This window comes from Argiope bruennichi, chromosome 2 (genome assembly GCF_947563725.1).
Source record: "Argiope bruennichi chromosome 2, qqArgBrue1.1, whole genome shotgun sequence".
Taxonomy (NCBI): Eukaryota; Metazoa; Arthropoda; class Arachnida; order Araneae; family Araneidae; genus Argiope; species Argiope bruennichi.
Genome location: NC_079152.1, coordinates 63,725,040 through 63,748,486, shown reverse-complemented (window position 1 = coordinate 63,748,486; position 23,447 = coordinate 63,725,040). Strand labels below are relative to the sequence as shown.

At 29.8% G+C, this 23,447-nt stretch overlaps 1 protein-coding gene across 1 annotated transcript in view; it reads right to left on the bottom strand.

The window, feature by feature from the left end:
* Window positions 1-23,447, bottom strand: part of LOC129955939 (5'-AMP-activated protein kinase subunit gamma-1-like) — a 509,804-nt gene that overhangs the window by 386,294 nt on the left and 100,063 nt on the right. The window lies entirely within an intron of this gene.

Genomic DNA, 23,447 nt, shown 5'->3' with positions numbered 1-23,447 from the left:
AATTACGCTCGCGGAAGGGGAGTTGCGAAATGTGGAACCAAGTCCCTTAGTTGAGGCCCCACGAATTACGTAGGGACGTCTCGCAGGAAACAGAAGAGGGGGAGGTAGAGAAGGACGCTGGGGAAGGTCATGTATAAGATAATTCAGAAACTGGAATTATTCTTTTTTTTTTTAAATTAAGTTCAGAGGTACTCCAATTTTACATGAAACAACAAATTAACAATATATATTGGAGAGATCTTGCGCATCATTTTTTTTATTAGATATATTAGTGAAAAGAATACGCTATAATTCAAGATCGCTTCTTCATTTATTTACTGAAGAAACAATTTAAAATAGCATAAAAAGAAATGGAATCAAATAAACTATATCCCAACTTTTTTTTTTTTAATAATCAGAAAGGAGAAGAAAGTGCATGCTTTCACAATAGGAAAAAGATAATTTTATCTATTTTAACTTCAGCTATCTTAAAAACATTTTTATCTAAGTATTTCCCATGGACTACCATCATTCTACTCTAAGAGAATGAATACTTTCTTAGTCAAAAGGAATATTTAACTATTATATCTATGAATACAATGTACTTTTTTTTCTTCATGAATTGCTAATTAATCAGTATACTAATGAAACAGCAAACGCAATTTTTTTTTTATTTATTCTTGCAATTTATAAGCACTAAAATGCTATTTTTCCAAAATAATTTAAAGAACGGCTATTTACTAAAGAGGGTGGAATTATATATAATCAGTGTGAGATTCTCTGTAACCGAGAAGTTTATTTTTCTTTCCAGCTCTTTCGAGGAAAATTATAAAAACGAATGAACAGTAAAAAATTGTCGAATCTGCAATTAATGTACGAAAATGTTAAATAAATGCGTGGGATTTTTTTTTGTTTGTTTGTTTTGTTTCATTGTACAAAATGGTCTTGTAAAATATTGGGAGTGATCCACATTAATTTTTTTTAAAATTTTTCCAAAATGTTAAATAAATGAGTGAGATTTTTTTTTGTCTCATTGTACAAAAAATATCTTGTAAAATATTGGGAGTGATTCACATTAATTTTTTCCCAATTTTTCAAAATGTTAAATAATTACGTGAGATCTTTTTTTTTTTTTTTTTGTCTCATTGTACAAAAAGAACTTATAAAATATTGTTAGTGATCTACATGAATATTTTTCTAATTTTTCCAAAATGTTAAATAAACGCGTGAGATTTTTTTTTATTATTTTTTTGTCTCATTTTTATTATTATTATTATTTGTCAAAAAGATCTTGTCAAATATTGTGAGCGATCCACATTAATTTTTTTCCAATTTTTCCAAAATGTTAAATAAATGCGTGAGATTTTTTTTTGTTTTTGTTTTTTTGTCTCACTGTACAAAAAGATCTTGTAAAGTATAGTGAGTGATCCACATTAATTTTTTTCCCATTTTCCTAAAATGTTAAAGAAAGGCGCGAGATTTTTTTTTATTTTTTTGTCTCATTCTACAAAAAGATCTTGTAAAATATTGGGATTAATTTTTTTTTAAAATTCCAAAATGTTAAATAAACGAGTGGAATTTGTTTCTTCTTATTGTACAAAAATGTCTTGTAAAAAATGTCTTTTTTTTTTTTTTCAAATTATCAATGTTTGAAAGCAAAATTATCGACATTATATTTAGACATGATATGCTTCTTCGACTAAAAGCAATATTTGTTAAAATAATAAAATAATTAAATTTATTTTTATTTATCATCAACCGTTTGCGGTTATATATTGAGGAATTAACTTCTATGCAGTCTGTGATATATTATTTTCCCAAAAATATTACAGGCATTTTTCATAATCGATTATTTCAATAAATGTAATCTATTATAAAACTTGTGAAGTTGGTTGAGTTTTGCGCAACAAATTAATGTCTCATACGTACAGTTTAAATCAAGACTACGAAATCTTGGTTCTCGTTTGCATAAATGTTCCAAATATTAAAAATTTATTTTCTGTTTTTTCAGTAAAGGACAAAAGATTTACCATGAAAAAGAAGATATTGTGAAAAAATTGTTTACTCGAAAACTGTTCTCAAGAATTTTTTTTTTTTTTTTTTTTTTTGTCTTAAAAAAAATTCTACACAGTTTTATCTTTCACATCGGTTATTCCAAATCCATTACAATAGACAGGTGATGAAATTCTATTCATTATCTGCTGGATGCTTCGTGTGCCGCCGTTTATATATCAAGAAAAGGAACAATGAAATTGTTCTTACCTTTTAACACTTAATTAATTTAAAATAGGCCGAAAGGTCAAAAAAACTATGGACAGGCTGAGAAAATGAAGCTTTTTTTTTTCATTGTCATGTTAATGAGTTTACAATACAAGTTAAATATGCAAAATCATTTTTAATTAACATAATTTTTATAATTTGTTATTCATTAAAGAATTATTTTTTAAAAAAAATTGTTATAATTTTTCAAGAAAAATCGTTATAGAAACAGTCATGATTACTATGATTAAAGGTCTGGTTTAATCATAGTAATCATGACTGTTTCTATAACGATTTTTCTTGAAAAATTATAACAATTTTTTTAAAAAAAATAATTCTTTAATGAATAACAAATTATAAAAATTATTTTAATTAAAAATGATTTTGCATTTCTATAACTGCTACCCTACGTACCCAGAAAAACTAGTTCGATTACCCAATCTTTAACACATTATTTCTAACAGAATCATTTTTGTGACCGATCTGAAGAAAAATGTATACAACATTCAAAAATAAATAAATTCGTAATTCTTTTTTTCGAAATCTGGTTACACTCATTTTTATTTTTAATTCAGCTTTATATAAATATATATTCAGCTTTATAAAATTGCTTAGCACTATCTGTAATGCCGGGTGAAGTTTAAAAAGTATCCTCGCCATTGCGAAATCTCAACTTCTGATATGGCGTCTAGCAACTCAGACAAGTGTTGTTTTTTTATGTGTGCGGATAAAGCGAGACGCGAATAAGAATTAGTTGTGGGATCGTAAATTTCGCATTTTATTTATACATTTTTAAGCTGGATTATAGCAAAGGTCAATGAGTTGAAATCTACAATTATTATTATTTATTACTTGTGCTAATGCCATATATTCTCTCTTCAAAGATCAAATTAAAGGTTATTGTCAATATTTTTTTCCATTTTTTTAAATTTTATATTCGGCACCACATTTTTTTCTCTTTTATGCATAACTATTTATTTCAATCCTTATATATATATATATAGTAACCAATCTAAAGTAAGAAAAAGTTTGAAAACGAAACTAAAATGAAAACGAAACAAAACAGTTTCGAAATCGCAACTAAAATTTATTACCTATTTAAACTAAAACCAAAAAAGAACTTCATAGTATTCTCTCTCTTTTTATATATATATATATATATATATATTAATAATTTTTTTGGTTTAATTTTTATTTGATTTTTGTTTTTCCTATTAACTTGATTCTAATACTTTTGTGTATATATATATATATATATATATATATATATATATAGTAACCAATCTAAAGTAAGAAAAAGTTTGAAAACGAAACTAAAATGAAAACGAAACAAAACAGTTTCGAAATCGCAACTAAAATTTATTACCTATTTAAACTAAAACCAAAAAAGAACTTCATAGTATTCTCTCTCTTTTTATATATATATATATATATATATATTAATAATTTTTTTGGTTTAATTTTTATTTGATTTTTGTTTTTCCTATTAACTTGATTCTAATACTTTTGTGTATATATATATATATATATATATATATATATATATATATATATATATATATATAGTAACCAATCTAAAGTAAGAAAAAGTTTGAAAACGAAACTAAAATGAAAACGAAACAAAACAGTTTCGAAATCGCAACTAAAATTTATTACCTATTTAAACTAAAACCAAAAAAGAACTTCATAGTATTCTCTCTCTTTTTATATATATATATATATATATATATTAATAATTTTTTTGGTTTAATTTTTATTTGATTTTTGTTTTTCCTATTAACTTGATTCTAATACTTTTGTGTATATATATATATATATATATATATATATATATATAGTAACCAATCTAAAGTAAGAAAAAGTTTGAAAACGAAACTAAAATGAAAACGAAACAAAACAGTTTCGAAATCGCAACTAAAATTTATTACCTATTTAAACTAAAACCAAAAAAGAACTTCATAGTATTCTCTCTCTTTTTATATATATATATATATATATATATATTTTAATAATTTTTTTGGTTTAATTTTTATTTGATTTTTGTTTTTCCTATTAACTTGATTCTAATACTTTTGTATATATATATATATATATATAATTTTGCAAATGCATGGCCGAAAAGAAGAAACTTTTAAAATTTTCACTTCGATTTATTTCATTCAGGGAAGCATAATTTGTGCAAGGAAGAAGCGATGATAAAATGTTGAGGTTCACAAAATAGCCGAATTTTCCCTTTTAGCAGTTTTATTACGAAATGCAGAAAAAGATTTTGTCGATATGTGTTGACTTAGGAAAGGAAATCTTAGGTATCTTTCTAAAACCTGAACAGGGATTCTTATCCCATCACCCGTGGAGTGAGATAAAAAAAAAGAATTTTTTAAAAGATCTTGTAGCAAATAATTAAATAAAAAGTGGCATTTGGATCAGGAAATTAGAAAAAAAAATTAGGATAAAAGTAATGGGAATTTAGGAAATAATAGGAATAAGAACTTAATTAAGATTTAAATTGGATTTAAAAAATATCTCACACACACACACGATTTCTTTCATCACTGGAGGCATATTATGTAGAAGAAGCGATGATAAAACTCACAACCGTTTACATCATGACACAGAAGTAAAAGAGAGAAAGCATTTTACCTTCAATGGTTTTACAATGAGATTTTGATAGGGATTTCTTTGACACGTGTAGTCTTAGGAAAGGGAAATTTAGGCATCTTTAAAAGAATGTGATAAGCATTAACGATTTATCCCTTCACTTGGAGCGAGAGAGAACTTGCTGAGACCAACAGTTTTACAGAGGGCGTGTTGAATTAAAAATAAAAAAGTGAGAATTAGATCAGGAAATAAAAGAACATTTAGAATGAAGTTAATATGGCTTAAATTAAGATAAAAATTAGGAAATGAATTAATATTTCAATTAGGATAAGAGATATCATTACATATATACATTTATATTTACTTATAACGAACTCTGTTCATGAGATTTTCTACTTTAGCATTGCTAAGTTGATCTGTAATAATCATATCCGAGACACTATTAACAGGTTAGCATTCCGTTTAAACGGGTTCATCTTCTAGTTGGCAGAGAGCATTCCTAAGCGTTCGATTCGAGCATTCCTAAGCGATTCGATTCGAGCATTCCTAATCGATTCAATTCGTTTCTAGATGTAGAGGAATGAACATATTTGTTCTTTTTGTTGAGCCAATGATTGATGTTTTTATCCATTAGTGTTCTCTCTCGCAAGAGATGATTGGCCAGCATTCTTTTCATTTTTCTGTAATCGCATTGACGGAAAAATTTCTATTTGCTGATCTAGATTAGGAAAAAATCCAATCAGATATAGTTCAGAGGCTATGCTTTAGACAAAAGAAAAATGGCTTCTTTCTCTCAGGATTATCATATAGGCTAAATAGATAATTGCCTAAGGGTCACAGAATATTATTGGCTCCACGTTTCAATATATTTTTTACAATATTTGCGGCCTATATTAAACTCATTCTTTCATTTAATTTACAAGGACCGTGCACTCCAATTGATTGAGGCCAGTTTTATAAAACCAACACTATCTGAATAAAATCAAGTGTTGTTTAAATGTTATAATAATCATTCTAATATTCCTAGATAACTATTTTTTTCCAAGTTTTATATTGTATTGTTAAAAACTTGAGAAAAAGAAATATGTTGCATAATAATTTTTAAAAATATACAATTTTTAAATTAAATAGTTTTTTTTAATTTGTGGTTTATTTTTTCTTTTATAATTGCTTTTAAGTTTGAACCTTTATTATTTTTTATCTTTACTTTACATTCCAAATACTAGTTACCCTTAACTGTTACTAAAATACTTGTTATTGAAAGTTTTGTCGGTTTTTCAAAATTTGTTACATAAAACTATTTATATAAGGAATTAAAATTATTAAAGAATATCCGTGCAGGAAGTTAGAGAGGGGAATAGGGGATCCCTAAGGGCCCCAGAGGGCCTAATCTTGCCTCCCCTCTTCGTGTTAAGTAACCATGGCCTTAGGTTGAGAGCATTCACTTTTCTCTCCATAGAAAGAAAGTGATGATTAATTTCCATTTGATTTCCGGTGTTGTATTTAAGTAGTACTTTTTGTCCCCCAGTTCCCTCCTCTGCCTCTTAATAAGTGGCTCAAGATCAAGTTGAATGGGTGAGAATGTTGCAGCATGGTGGAATTCAAGAGGCTTTTGTTAGAGGTTATTTTAAAATTCTCTCTATTCAGATATAGTCCTATATAAAAATTCTATGTGAACAAAAATGGCCGTAGAATAGTAACTATTCAGATATAGTTCTATGTAAAAATTCTATGTGAACAAAAGTGGCCGTGGAATAGTAACTATTCAGATATAGTTCTATGTAAAAATTCTATGTGAACAAAAGTGGCCGTGGAATAGTAACTATTCAGATATAGTTCTATGTAAAAATTCTATGTGAACAAAAGTGGCCGTGGAATAGTAACTATTCAGATATAGTTCTATGTAAAAATTCTATGTGAACAAAAGTGGCCGTGGAATAGTAACTATTGAGATATAGTTCTATGTAAAAATTCTATGTGAACAAAAGTGGCCCTAGAATAGTAATCTCTAAGTAAGAGTGGCTATGTAAAAAAGCTATACGGTATTATTACAGCAGTAAATGTATAAGTATGCATATTTGTGCTGCTACACTATTATATGCCTTTGAGACATTGCTTTGTTTCATTTCGCTTCGATACTTTTGTTGTTGTGGCTCAACAAGGTTTTTGCATTTATTTTTTCTCTCGCGTTTTTCGTTCTTTTCTCAAATAGAGAAACTGTTTTATAAAATTTCTGTCTAAAATACAGAATGCTCAAAAAATCACTTTGTCTGTTTGGAGACATTGGTAATTAAAATTAATGAATAAACCGAATTTTTATATGTGGTCTATGGAAGACATGGGGATTCGAATTTCGGGATAAAAAAATTACACCAAAAGCCGCCAATGCAATATTTTGCACACAGAAAATATGAGAGCATTGAAAAATGTTGCAAGTGGGCCAAGGAGCCCAAATTTTGATTAATAGAATTATTTCTATGAGTTCTATACCTTATGTCATTACATTCATACCCTTACATCACTTGAATGTTAATGAAATTTTGCAAAACTATTTTTTTTATTTATTGTATTTATCGATGTTGTTATGGCTCTGAGAGCCCAAAAATCTCTCCTATTCTTTTTCGTTTCCTTATTGGATGCATTTCCCCGCGCCTTTTACAATCTAAATTTGAAATTTGGTTTCATTTCGTTACTTAGTTTTAGCTGTAGATGCTTCCAAATAGGGAACATCGTTTTTTGGCTCCCCTGTACATAATATACTTAAACAAAATTTAGAACGATTCTCAGTTATACTTCAGCTAATTATCTCAAATGCATCAGACATTCCATACCCCATCGTATGGCCGCTCGCATTCTAACCAGTAATGTCGGTCTTTGAACAGAGATTTTATTCCACGAAAGAATTACGAAATAAGGAAGAAAATGGCGACGTAATGAAACTAGAATGCCATGAGACCTCCTTTATTGCTATCTTAGTAGCATGCGGTTTTTCTTCGAATTCTGCAATTTTCTTTTATTCACTTCGGGTCCTTCTTTCTCCTCCTCCCCCCTACGGTTTAGTTAAGCCGCATATTACCCCGAGGAAGAATGAGTGAAAGACATTCTGCAGACGATTTCACAAGATGAATAAAACAAATGCCCGTAGACGACAGTAGTAGGATCAAATAAAATGTATAACAGATTAAACACATTTTTCATTCAACTTAAGTCGCCACATTGTGCAGAAAAGCTATCTGGACTGACTGTCCTGAATTTAAGAACAGATTAGAAGTTAAATATCTCGGTTTGTCCTTTTCTTTCTTATAAGTTAATATTTTATTATTAAAAACAATACATTATAATTCATTACAAAAAATTAGATTAGAATAAATTTAGGTTCTCAAATTTTTCCAAATAAAATACTATGAACTTAATATAATTACTTTTGCTATTTATGATTAAGGGCCGTGGTGGCATGGTTGTAAAGTTTCGGCTTGTGACCCGTAGGGTTTCAGGCTCGAGACTACATTCCACCGAAGAGCCGAAGTGTTAGGGGGTCTGTTACACAATGAATCCGTTAGGGCCAAACATCCTCCCGTTGGTGTGGTGTGGAGAGGGGAGTGCCAGCTCAGGTGTCATTCTCGTCATCTGACCAAGGTTCAATATTACAAGGTCCGTCCCAAAATAGCCCCAGGGTTGCTTTAAACGGGACGTTAATATAGCTATTTATGATGAATTTTTTAGTATTTATTTGTTGAAATTCAACCAAAACTTCTTAGCCCTTCTCTATGGAAATAAACATCGCGTACTGGAATTGAAAAACCTAATCACTTTAGCTTAACCGCTCTTGTAGATACAATAAAAAGTATACAAAAATAAAAAAGAAATTTCGGTGGAAATATGTTTCCTTTTAATAACACGATTGCGATGGTTTACATATTTTGTAATCCGGTGTTCCGTCTTATCTATCTGCATTATTTATGTGTTATACAATCATATTTTTTTATATGTACAAAATACAATCATATTTTTTAACGTCAATCACACATGGAAGCAAAAATTCAAATAGTCTTCGCTAATTAGAAAAATGTAGTTACTATGACTCTAAAGATATGTTTTAATTTTATCAACGTTTGGTTTTAAAGGAACCCTAAGGTTATTTCGGGACCAGCTTCTTAAGTTTTAGCCGCGGACAGATGACAAGGGCAAGCAGCATTTGACTGACGCTTCTCTCTGAGTTTTCGTATCAGTCCAACAAGATAACAAGTAGCCACCACAAATTTAATGTATCAGGACTTATCATTCCAACGGGATAACAAATTCGCCAGACCAATTTAGCGTGTACCAGGCCCCATTACAAAGCGCTTTTTCGCTGAAGTCGGGTATCGAACCTGGACCTCAGCTCACCATTTTCCTCAACGTTGAAACTTTACCACCGGGCTACCACGCGCAGACAGATAGCAGTATCGTATGTATGATGGAAATTAATAATACTTGAAGGTATTGTGATGCTTAAATGCTTTTACTGACTTAAATAAATTGATTTTCTTTAATGTACTAGCCTCTTTTGCCAACCAGCAGTTTCGCCGGAAATATTTGTTGTATTTCATGTCAGTTAAATCTCTTAGCATAACTTGATGTCGATGCTTCCCTTAACTAAGTGTTTTAAGCATCAAATTTTAATGGGAAAAAGTTATTTAAATAGATTACATATGTTATATTTATTACGCTCATGGACATTCTTAAAAAAGTCCCATGACATCACAGCCCATTAAAAAATTCTAACTTAATGTTGCTTTTCTTGGAACTGGAACTTCCTTTTCTTATTCCGTATGTAAACTGTGTAAATTATAAAAATAATTTTTCAATAGCAAAAGAAACCTATATGATTAAATAAATATTTAGTGAAATGATGTGAACGATTTGAATTTCATCGCAATTATAAAAACGTTGTTGAAAAAAATGCAAAGAATTTTTTTTAAAAATTGTTAAAATTTATGAAAAAATACAAGATAATGGAACTGGTATTGTTTTTATTATTATTTGAAATAGAAAAAAACAGTGTAAAAATAATTTTTGAGCCATAATATTTAAGAAAGTTATTGCGGATAAACTCAAAATCTCGATTCATTTTTCATCAGTTAAGATTTCCAAAAATGATTATTCCATATATACATTTCCTCTCTCTAAATTATCGGAGCTGTAGGTTAAACAATTTGGCAGCTCCAAATCAATGTATTTGGCCTATAGATAGTCAAAAAACACATAGACAAAGACACATATTCTCCATTATTATTAGTAGAGATAAAGATCATAAAATTTGGAAGATATATGTTTTCAATAATATTAATAATGATAAATGAAATCCAATTTCCAAAGTATTTTTTTAAACTTTGAATGATTTATATATACAGTGGGTAAAAAAAGTATTAGCAATTGCTTATATTTAAACATATTACTTAACTCAGAAAATGTCTGATAATTTAAGCATAATATAATGAAGTATAAAGACAATAAAAACTCAAAATAAAATGAAACGTTCATTTTAATAAGATTTTCAAAAGTAAAATGGAGCAAACACGGCTATAAGCTTGTCAAAAAAGTATTGGCAAAATGAAACAACGAAGTGTAGATAAATACAGGCCATATTCAATACTTTGTACGCATACTTTGTACGCATACTTTGTAACCTATTCTTCATTGACAAAACCAACGTTTTCATGGTTTCACTGTGTATATTTTGCCATTCCAGGAGGAGTTTACTTTTTAGATTCTCTTTAGATGATATCTGGTGTTTCCTGACAGTTAAATCCAATTGGCGCCATAAATTTTCGATTGGGTTAAGGTCCGGAGACTGAGGTGGTGTTTTTAACTGACGAGGTGCATTGTAGAGTAACCATTCCCGTGTTTTATACGCTGTATGCTTGGGGTCGTTGTCTTGCTGAAAACACAAACGATGTTTCCAACCCAAGTTTTTGAGAACTACCCTTTAAATTACAGAGCAATATTTCGATATACATAAGTGCTGCTATTTTACCTTCAATAAAATGAATATTACCGACTCCATTCGCTGCCATACAGCCCCACACCAAATCACTCCCCCCCCCCCTCCGTGTTTCATAGTAGCTGTTACATTTCGTGTTTCAAATTCAGAATTCGGCTTTCTCCATACATATCGTCTTCCATCACTTCCAAAAATATTGAATTTCGATTCATCCGAAAATATGACTTTATTCCAAAATTCGTCAGGCCGATCAATATTAGCTTTTGCGAAGTCCGGTCTAAGTTTCCTGTTTTTTTTTCAGAAATGAAAGGCTTCTTTCTAGCTGCTCTTTCATAATAGTCACTTTCATGTAAAACTTTTCGAATTATCTGGACACTAAATATTTTTTGCGAAGTATTTGCCACTTGTTGGGCAACTGAGGCGAACTTATTTTGGGGTTCTTTTTTACTTCTCTGATAATGTCACGCTTCTCCCTGGTGGAAAATATTCGAGGCCGTCCAGCTCTGACCTTATTCTCTGTTGATCCCGTTTCTTGAAACTTTTTGACGACACTTCTGATAGTGAATAAACTAATTTGCAATTGATTTCCAATTTCACAACATGTTAAGCCATCATTTCTAAGACTGATAATGTTGTTTTTTTATATTCACATCCAGCTCTTTCGATTTTGTAGACATTTTTTACCAGCATTGAATAAAAACGATCCAGAAGTTCAGCAGATTGTCTAATCAACAGATCAACGTGACTTTTGGAAAATATGTATTCTTTCCCAAAATCACGTGCTTTCAATACGACGATTCTTGGCACTTTGCCCATACTTTTTTTACCTCCGTTGTGCATATTTTTATTCTTAGCAGGTAAACTGATAGTACAAATAAATAAGTTTTAAAGTAAATCCCTAACAAAATGCATTCTAATATTTATTTTATACTTTAATTTGGGATTAGGAATACATTATTTTAAATACGCCCATTAAGATGCAATTGCCAATGCTTTTTTTACCCACTGTAAGTAAAAATGGAAGAATTCAAAACATTTTCATAAAAACATAGTCATTTGGAACATATTATTGAAAAGTTGGATAAGCAAAGAATTTTGATTTGACAAATCTGAGACGATTAGTCAATCTAGTTAAGATAACCTATTTTATTTACAATAAAATAAGATAAAACAAAATATTTTCAATTTTACAACGACTCTTGGCATACCGTCTAAATCCTGGAAAAGGGGCGATACCCCACTTCCTTAATCTAGTCTAGTCAAGTTATCATTTAACTTTCTATTTTGCTAAAAAGAGCTGTCAAAATTTAAATGTCGAAATTCTAAACAGAACGATAAGCGGCCAACGAACGTCACCATTTCAACGTAAAGGATTACTATTCGGGATTGAAATGCTGAAAACCCGAAAGTAAATCAAAAAGCATGCGCAAGATAAACAAAAAATTAAATAAAAAGCATTCGTACGAAAGATAAATAGTTGCTAAGCAAAACATCACCATGCATAGACATTCGCTTCTTTCCTCACAAATAAATGAAACACATAAAAAAAAAAACAATCCTTACGAGAACGTTTCAGAATATAAAAGGAGGCACACAATACATTTATTTTTCTTTTTTGAAACATGGAATTCCTCTTTCAAAAATAATATATAGAAAAATATGAAAACTACTAAATTTTTTCTTTATTCTTTTTTCCAGAAAACTTCAATAAATTTCAGGAAGAGTCAAAGAATGCTTCTGTTTTTTTATGATAACCTAGAAACTTCAAAATCTTTCTAGAATTTTCTAGAAATTATGTAACTTCTGTAGAATTTTAAATCGTTTGCAGTAAAACATTTTATAGTAATACATAACCCAATAAAATATTAAAATAAATTAAACAAAGAAATTACCATGCCGTTTTATTTCATTCCTAAAAAAACCATACGTCTATTCGTTTTGATGATAATTACTCTATTTTTGGACCTATGCCCTCCATGTGTGAACACAATATTTTAAAAGCGTTCAAGTGAAACGGTGTGTAGTCTTTACACTCTTAGTAGATTTGTAAATTTCTATTCAAATTTTGGACGAAATACTTTCAGAGAAAATTTGTCTATTGATATTTCCAAATGCTAGTGAACAAGATAAATGGAAAACGTTAGATGGGGGGCAAAAATTAGTTTACAATTTTAGCATCGTATGCTATTTTGAAACAAATCCATCAAAAAGTTGACCATCTTTTAATTTGTATATTCGAGTGCATCATCTCCTTAAATAAATTCAGTCTCTGGTTTTCCTGCCAACACTGTATTTCTTTATTTAATCTTGGTTCCAGTCCCTTAAAAATAATAATTAAAAAAAATCCAGAATGCTTTCACATTTTTCATCAATATATCACGGAACTCAAACGTTCACGCAACTACTGTACACAAGGGTAGGGAGAAAAGGAACAGTCTCCTAGTGTTGTCATTCCCCCTCCCCTCCCCTGTTCTGCATTTCTTTGGAATCTAAAACCTTGACACGTGGCGTTTCATGACCTTGACCAATGTCCACATCGTTTGAGGGGAAAGGGTAGGGAGTAAATGTGTATGTTTTTATTAAGGAGTATGCGAGAAAATTTCAGAAGACCACTCTCGCAAGTTTAATCAAAAATAAACTAGGAAATGTATTACAATGACGTATTCAAAGGTACAAAAGGTGTGTAAGCAGTTATTATGCTATGAAATTAGAAACAGAACGAAAAAAATATAATATATATAAACTTTTTTCTCAAACCAATGTCTAAATTTCTACATGTCTAAACTTCTAAAATATATGATGTTTTATATATTTTAAATGGGACAGGAATAAACAATTCCCCGTTTTCTGTTTCTTGGTCACAGTATTTAATGATATTATATAAAATTTTCTTTTTCGTTCCACTCCTGAAAGCTTTTTTCACCACTTGAACTGGCCATATCAATACGAAATTTTGAATTAAAATAAAAAGCGTCAGAAATGACGCAACATTCATATACACGTGAAAAATATTGAACAAAAAAGTATCTAATGGGGGAAATCCAATGTCAAAGGTGAATAGAAATGCGCTCATCGTTCCGAGTCTCGCCCCTTAATGAGATGGAATCGTCGAAATGTGGTCGTCTTAGAATCCGTTGACGAACAGTATATTCATATGTAATCTGTATATGATTCGTATCTAAATAAGCACACTATTTTACACACTCCGAAAATACTATAAAGCGAAATAATAATAATAATAAAATAAATAAAACTGTAGGACGAAGCTCGGTCTTGAAGATTTTATTATTAATAATAATAATGGAGAAAACCGAATTTATCTCCCATTAATATTTTAATGAGTCAATTTATGTTCTACTTGAAGTGCCCCAATAAATTAAACATATTGATTATATTTAAACCAAGCAAAACTAAGACAAATAAATTTTTCATGAATAAAAAAAAAAAAAATTCGCAAAATGACATAGGTAAAAAAGAAAGAAATTAAAAAAAATTTAAAAAAAAAGAAAAATAAACATTAAGAATTTTTTCCCATATACTTTTAGAAGTTTCAAAAGAAAAATACATTGTAATATTGAACAGTATTTCGGATTTATACAAGCAGAAATTTTGTGAAATGTAGCTTTAACATTTTTTTTTTTTCAAACTTAGAGAGACTTTATGGCACGCAGTTTTCTTTGAAAATATTTTCTTGCCACTAAATGCACATTATTTCTGTATTTGCACTACTGACCATATAGCTGAATTATTTCAAATCTGTTATTATTTTAATATCAGAATAAGTTTTTTTTAGGCGGTAATAAAAACTGCATCAAAATTTTGAATAGAAGAAAATGTATTTCCAGACAATAAATTCTAAAGAGAAGATTTGGTGTAAGTATAATAAAGTCCCATTTTATAGCAACACTAGGACTATTCTGGGACGGACTTCATAAGTTTGAGCCACCATCGGATATCGAGGACGACACCCAGGATGGCATCCCTCTCTTCAAACTTCCGCACCATACCGGGGGGTGCATTTGGCTCCGACTTACTTGGCGTGCACCAGAGTCGGTTATGCTGCTGATCTTCGAAGGAATTGGCTCTCAAGTCTGGAACTCAATGTCCCAGAGCTAAGATCGCCTCACCTGGTCACCTGACTCTTTAAAGAGAAAGAATCATCCGTTTTTATTTTCGCCTATTTGCAAATTCTAGGAAACAAACTTTTTCCTTGAAAGAAGATTCAGTAATTAACAGAAAGGTGGGGTCGGGAGTAATGAAAATGATTCGAGGGAGACATTAAGGAAATGTTTGTATCTGATGTTAATTTGCATTAAATTCTTTGAATTATTTCTCCAATCTTTATTTTGAAGTGAATTTTAAATTCACTAATTTTATTAAAATCCTTTCTTTGGAGTTCCTAAAAATCCTTATGTCTTATTTATTAATTTTCTTTTCCTAAATCCATGTATTGAAGTAAACTTAAGTTTCCTTGAGGTAATGATAAACAAGGATATTAATAGGAAATATTCTTGAAATTTCTAAACTTATAAATAGAATTGTTACAGATTTATGCCAATAACATATTATCAGCAGGCCAAGTTTTAGACTAAAAGTTCGAAACTGTTTTGATCCGCCACTACTAGCCACGTGCTTCGTCTACTATAGCGGAGAAAAATAGCAAAAGGATAAAGAAATCAGAAAAACCACTACACCCCTGTTTTTTTAATTCAATGAAGTCAAATGGTATGACTTCAAATCGCGTCTTTGAAAAGTGAACTTTTTTTATCGAACGATTGTTATATAGAAACGTGATGTGACATTTATAAATTAAAAAAAACAACAACATTAAATCTTATCTGTCAGCTGATAAAGGCACTCATGTTACGTGGCGCGAATCATTTAGTCAAAAATCGCTATAAAACATGCTCATTCTGTATATTTTGACCGAGGAACCGTTACAGCTCTAAAATGAATAACTTTCGGTGTCTGCGGTGTTTATTGAAACGAAAGACTGAACACACATTGTCAAGACCCGGCTCCACTATTTTATACAGAGGAGACAACTTCGAAAAAACAAAAAAAGAAAAGAAATGAGTAAGAATAACGGTTTTCCCCAGTTGACTGCGCCTGGCCGGGAAGATCCGTGTCTGTCGTGAGCATCTATTTCTGAAAACGTGTAATTCATTGGGTGACAGCAGTCACGTGAGGACCCATGAGGCTTTTCTGAGGGACATAATAAGGCCACTTACTGGCAGACAAATGGATGTTAGCCATGCACATACTTTGTTTTGTTTATATTTTCGCCCGTTATTAATATACACGTGGACTGACAAGTATCTTCGATAAGAATAGTTACACTTTTTTCGAGAAATCATTTATTGGAAAAGGGATTTCTTGTCTGAGAAGAAATTCTAGAAAAAATAAATCAATAAATTCTTCTGTAAATTCGGGTGGCGACCACTTCTATAAATATTATTTATGAGTATAAAAATTATTTAATTAATTTTTTTGTTAATATGTCACATTTTTATATAACATTTTATTAGTATAAAATTATTTCTTTTAGCCCAAAACATATTTGAAATCTTATACCGATGCACGGAGCTATACTTTATAAAATCGGTTTTTAAGCATGATATATCATTAAAAAAATTAAATACCAATTTTTTCTTTTTAATCTTCGGTTTGTAGAACTTTGCAGACAATTTAAAGCAAAATGAGCTACAACCAATGACAAAACAGATAGAAACACTTTTCGAACAGACAAGAAATATAGTAAATATTGCAGTGTCATCCAGCTTTGAGCTTGTTTAAAGTTAGAAATCTCTAGCTCATCGGAAAGTTAGTATAAAATCAGTTTCAAAATTCGTACCGAAAAGACAAACAGACAAATAAGAAAGCAAGTTAATGGAATCGCCTTAAAAAATATCTTTTTCTATTGCATATACAGAAGATGGAATAAACTAAACATAAAGCTATTTCAGTAATTAAATATAAGTTTCAGTTACATGCGTTTTAAAAGTAAAAAAAGTTTATTAAATAGGTTATGGCATTTTATAAAAGATTACAAAATAAGTTTATAAATTGCTTTATACACACACACACACACACACACACACATATATATATATATATATGTGTGTGTGTGTGTGTGTGTGTGTGTGTATATATATGTGTTATATATATATATATATATATATATATATATATATATATATATATATATATATATATATATATATATATATATATATATATATATATATATATATATATATATATATATATATATATATATATATATATATATAAAGATGTCATTTTAATTTCATCGATTTTTCTAATGTTAATTCATAACTAACTGATTTTTTTTCAAAGATTTAACAAAGACAAATCTGCATATTTATTTTCATCCAAAAGCAAAATTGACTTAATAAGAATACTTTGTTATATATTTCATTTTTTTGGATAAAGTATCATTATTTTTTAAAAACGTTAAAAACTCTCAGATGTGATATAAAATTAGCAAATCCATATCAGTATAGAAGAGAATATGTACAAAATTCTATATTCGAAGTGAGCATTCGAAGTGAGCATTTCTGACATATTTTTAATTTGTCGAAATCGAAACATACGAAGAAGAAAAAATTGTGTAACTGTCAGAACATCTGATATCGACATTCTGACGAATCCCCACATTTTAGACCTCTGCGAAAACAACTAAGCACTTTCTGAAATTTTTCTGTCCATTGCTCGATCTATTTATGGACGTGATAGAGCTCAAAAACACAAAGAGCTAGATAGATGAAATTGATATGCTGTCTTTGCATTAATTTGAAATTGATATGCTGTAACATTGTACATTTCTTTCAGATTTTTAGCTATTTCTAACAATGTGTAAGCCGAGACTCATAAACGGAGCGATCTATATAATACAATCTTGCATGTATTTTTACTATCAAAATTGCAGGTCTAGGATTAAGAGAATTATCAGGCATGTCCCTATAATGATTCCTTAGAGAAGCTGGAAGTGAATGACATAACATAACAATCATCTACTGATATTTCACAGAAAAAGCGGAGAAAATATTTAAAATTTGTTAAAAGAGAGAGGATAAATGATGAGAGATTCTGAATATACCGTTCATTAAAAGTGTAAGCTAACTATAGCAATCAGCGGATAATCCTGCATTTGAACAGTGTCGAAGCAAAACACATAAAATAATTCCTCTCGGCAGGCTGGAAGGCAAAGGTCATCTAAGTTACTGTTTTCAAATTTTATTCAATCCTTAGACAAAAACTCACTGACTTAACCCTTTCTAGGGCAGTGGGAAGTATACTTCCCATCAAATTTATCAATCTTTGTATGAAATTATGTAGGTTGGTATAAGTTCTGACAATTTTTTTTAGAAAGACAGAAACTTAGATGCTTTAGTTCTTTATCTCACACAAAATGATGTGTCTTGAAAAATTTATCTAATAAGCTAAATGAATCCCTTTTCTTATTCTAATTTCAAGCCTAAAAATATTTTAACATAATATGACTAGAAAAAAATAGCCCTTTAAAGGGTTAATCAAACTTTCAATCTTTAGACTGGAATGGTTTTCCCGAAACATACCCGCATACCTTCCAATTAATTCTCCACCTTTCCGCATAAAATTGTGGACTTGAATCCCTTGCATGGCGTTCACTATTACTTAATATGAATATACCATTTTTGTTGAATCCATTTTGAGAATACGTGTTTTGAACGCCTTTTTTGTAGACCGAAGCACACCAAAATTTGTCATGGAACTACAGTTGTAGTCACAAGACAATATAACGAATTTCACCGATTTACATAATTGTGTTTATGAATTATCGCATTTACATGCATGAGGAGATACGGACCGACAGATGATCCATCCATCGATAGATTCGGTTCACAATTTCCCACGAATCTCTATTTGAGATGTTAAATCTATGTATCAAATTTTATTTCATATCTCTTTGCGTTTTATAATTATTGAGCCCATTTGTACTTAAACAGCCAGCCAGACAGACTTCCACTGAACAGATTTTGCTCAACATTCGATAGAAACCTACAAATTTGATGAAAAGAGTGTATATGAAATTTCATTTGTCTACCTTAAAGCTTTTTTGAGTTATCTTTGTTTCAGAGTGATTGACTAAATATTAGGCAATCATAATTCCAAAAAATATATTTTTCGGAGTCACAGAGATCCGAAACGGAGTGTTTCTTCAAAATCTCGAGTTTAAATTTTTTGATCATTGTAATACTTTCTTTATATTTGGTTTACGATGAAGTAAAAATGAAATATTACATATCGAAACATTTAAAGATAATGTTTATATTGTTATCGAATAATTTAGTATTTATTGAAAAATAAATAATACCAAAGTACCAATATTAAAAAAATAATAAACAAATCTAAGCTTGTTTTTCAAATTTATTAAAAACTCTTAGTACGCAGTTATATTACTGAAAAGCTTTGATGTTTGCGTTAGTCAGCAAAAATCGAAAATTTATCTCTGCAGTTCAAACACATTTAAAGAACTTAATTATCGTTTGCAAATATTATTCTTTCGATTAAATGCAAATCATAACATTTAATGATAGAAGGTACGAATTTTTCTCGTGACTTCGTCTGCTTTTCTCAATTAATATTGGGACTAAGATCTTATTGTTTGCATTTAGATATTTCCATTATAACTATTAATTTGAGTACAAAGGAAATTTATTATCAGGTATCTTTAAAAAAAATATCCTTCGGCGTTATTGTATTAAATATTAACAGCATGCCGCACACTTTTGATTTATGTTTGTTTGTTTGTTTGAATGAGGGGGATTTAGGGATTTTTAGCTACAAAGGCTGTCATCCCAGCGTTCAACAATATCTCCAATTAATCAATGTCAAAAAATTTCAAATGTTGAAGAGAGTTGAGGCCCAACTTCGACCAGAGGCAACGTCTGATGCTTGAGTATTTTCGGCAGTGCAGTAAGATATGATACAAATTATTCAAAGATTGGCATGTTTCGCAATTTGGTTGATTCGACAGGTTAAAACGATGTAGAAGGCCAGGTGTAATGAGTGCTTTGGTAGAAATTCTAGCGCAAATGATGCCTTCTCTTCTATTTCTTGTCCATTTAGCAATATTTTTTATGTCTGGAATTTCTCCAAGAATTTCATAATATTTGCTCTGTCTATAGCTGTCTGTTGTTTTTCTTTTTGAGATTTGTTTGATGCGTGAGATGATGTTTTCCGATGCGATCCTGATTTCTGTTACTGATTTTGCGATCAAGTCCGCTTTTTCATTCCATAAACTTTTGTGTTAACCGCAAGTATTTGGCGAACATAGTAAATAAACAAGTATGATAACTTTGCCGATCTTTTTTGAAGATTAATGGCTATTATTCGGTTAATAAAAATACCCATATTTTGGTTAAAGCCATTATGATTGTCTTATATTATTATATTTTTTAATATAGTATATTCCAAATAATGCTGCAGACATCAAACTAAAGGACTAGAAAATTAACAAAATATCCATCATAGCAAGGTTCGTTAAAAATATACAAAGAACTGAACAACACGCGGCTTCTGGACGATTTTAAACTGATCATTTTTACATAATGTTGCCATTAAGTCTTTCTTTTCTTTATTTTTATTTAATTTGTTTCATTTCTTTATTTTTATTTAATTTGTTTCAAGGGCATTCAAACAATTTCAAATTAAGGAAATGAAAGAAAAGTAAATCTTATTTTTTTTTTTTTCAAAAATGGCAATATAAATTGCTTATGTTAGAAACGGTTGAAATTAGGGCTTGAAAATAACTTTTTGGCCCCTAAATTCTAAGATATTGCAGTTATAGAAAAACTTCAAACGCAAAAGATGCTCGGCGTAATGAGACGCTAATTTGGTCCATTGGATTTATTTTTCTATTTTCAATATTAAGGAAGTTATAACGAAATGAAAATTTCTATCCTCCATCCTTTCAACCCCTTTGAGCTAGATGGGCCATTTACGAACAATTCATCTAAAGTTTTTAATTCTAATTTAAATTCTAATTAATTTCCTAATTTTTATTTGAATTGAGCTCATATTAACTTCATTCTAAAATGTTCTCTTATTTCCTAATTCAATTCCCAGTTTTTATGCAATTCATGCTACATGCGCTCTATAAAAATGCTTTAATCAGCATTTTCTCACGCTCTAAGTGAACTGATAAAAAACCTTAATGCTTACCGCATTCTTTTAAAGATACCTAAATTTCCCTTTCCTAAGACTACACGTGTCAATGAAATCCCTATCAAAATCTCAGAGTAAAACCACTGAAAGGAGAAATTTTGGTCTCTTCTGCTCTTGTGTCGCGATGTAGACTGACGCATTTCTTACCATTTATTATTTATAGGTAAATTATGCTTCCCACTGTGAAATAAATCAAAGTTTTAAAATTCCTCAAGTTTCTTCTTCTCGGCCACGCATCTGCTAATATATATTTGCATATATTTATTTGATAATTATTATATTTGTCGTTCTTATTATATTTTAGAACATTTTAAAACTTACTTAACCCTACTATATTTTAAGTATTCCAAAATTTACTACTCTTAGTTTATTTCCAGAATCCTAATAAATTTGAGCCTTCTGGTTTCCGTCTTCTTGCAGTGTTCTCCAGGGGGATCAATTAATGCACTGAAACTAAAAGATTGAGCTTGCTGTCCTGAATATTGAACGAATTAATGAAACAGTAATTATTTAGTTCTTTTTTTTGGCACAATTGTTGGAACGCATGGGAATAAACTAATCGTGCGTTGAACGGCACTTTATTTTAAATTAATGGATTTAAAGTTCGAAAGTAATACAAGTTTCCAAATAATGTAAATCCTAGTGAATTGCTGATTTAATTGGCTAACTGCTTATTTATAGAAAATTTAGCATCTGTTTTTAAATCCGCAGTTCCACGCAAATAGAAATAAATATTACTTTCAGAATTTGAAATTTACAGATTTAAAAATAAATTACCATTTTCTACCTGTATGAATTAACTGGAAAATTTATTTCTTTTTATATTGTCCTTAATAATATGGTTTTTTTCTCCCCTTCCCCTAGAGTTTCTTGCGCTTATGCAAATCATATTTATAATTACAAATATAATACACAAATTAATATTCTTTGAAAAATATTATTCATACAGAGACTGAAAAGGATAACATTTTCGCATTAGCGTAACATACATAAAAATTTAAATGTCTTGTAAAAATTTAAATGTCTTGGAGCGTAAATGTTTTGTCTTTCCTGTTTGTGTTTGTCTTGTGTGAAATATGGTCATTAAAGAAATCTTCCCGAAAACATACGTCCTGTTACTTCCACTGCAAGGATCATAATGATATTCATTCCACCACAAAATAATATTCCAGCCTGTAAACATTATCAGAGTCAATTCCAAAACCGTTATAACTGCGTAAATACGGCGCGCATTTCAGTTAAAAGCAGACAAATTTATTCACGGAGGAAAAAGTAAAAAAGATTGGCTGGACAAGGCCAGCAATTTTTCTTCAGCCGCCCGGAACAGGACAGTAAAAAACAAACTTACATCAGTATTCCGGTTGTCGCAGCTGCAAAACACATACTCTCCGCTGTCTAAATTTGTGCAGCTTATCGTGCGGGCTTTTTTGTACACTGGGTGAATCAACAATGAGCTCTGACAGCATGGCAAACACCGAACGAGTGCATTTGTTTTATTGAGCAATAAGCGTCCCAGTTTTTACACACGGATTATGTTTGCAGAAAAGTGAAAGGAGACGCTTTTATTATTGAGGCAGATAAAAATGAAAACAGATATGGGATATTAAAAACATTGGTTTATTAATAGACACACGTGTGCTGAAAATAAGAGATTGTAAACTGAGTAATTAATTTTAATACTGCTGATGATTTATACTAGGAATATATATATATATATATATATATATATATATATATATATATATATATTATAATTCTTGGGGTTAGGAGGTTTAAAGCTGTCCCGTCTTTTGTTTCATTTTTTTTTTGAAGGGCTATATTCTAACTTGCTTCGAAATGTTGAAGTTCAAAGTCATACAATTTAACATTTTAATTAATTTATACTATTAATTTAATATTAATTTATTCAATTGAAGTACATGAACCAAGCGTAAATCTCTACTTATAAGAAAGATTAAGTTTGCGTGTTTGTCTGTGATTTTGCGTTCTACATTCTAAATCGACCGATCTAGATCTACCAAACTTGGTAAATATATATTTTGGAGGACGGAAATGTGCATTTAGGAGCTATTTTTAAAAAAAATTTAATTAATTGAAAATCAGGCAAAATATAATTATCAACTTAATTTAATTAAAATATTAAATAGTTTCTTACTTCAAACTAAACATAGTAAAGATTTTAGCACGTATCTGCATAGAATGAAATAAATATGGCAAGATATTTTCTAGAAAACAAGCATAAAAGAATATGCATCCATTATCTAACTAAATTTTGTTCTACGTACTGCTGTGACGTCATTTTTTTTTTTCACATGGAGAATGGATCTTAAAATTTAAGCATGCCTCAGCACTTACCATGTATCACGTAACTTGAATTTTGATTATCTTTTGAAGT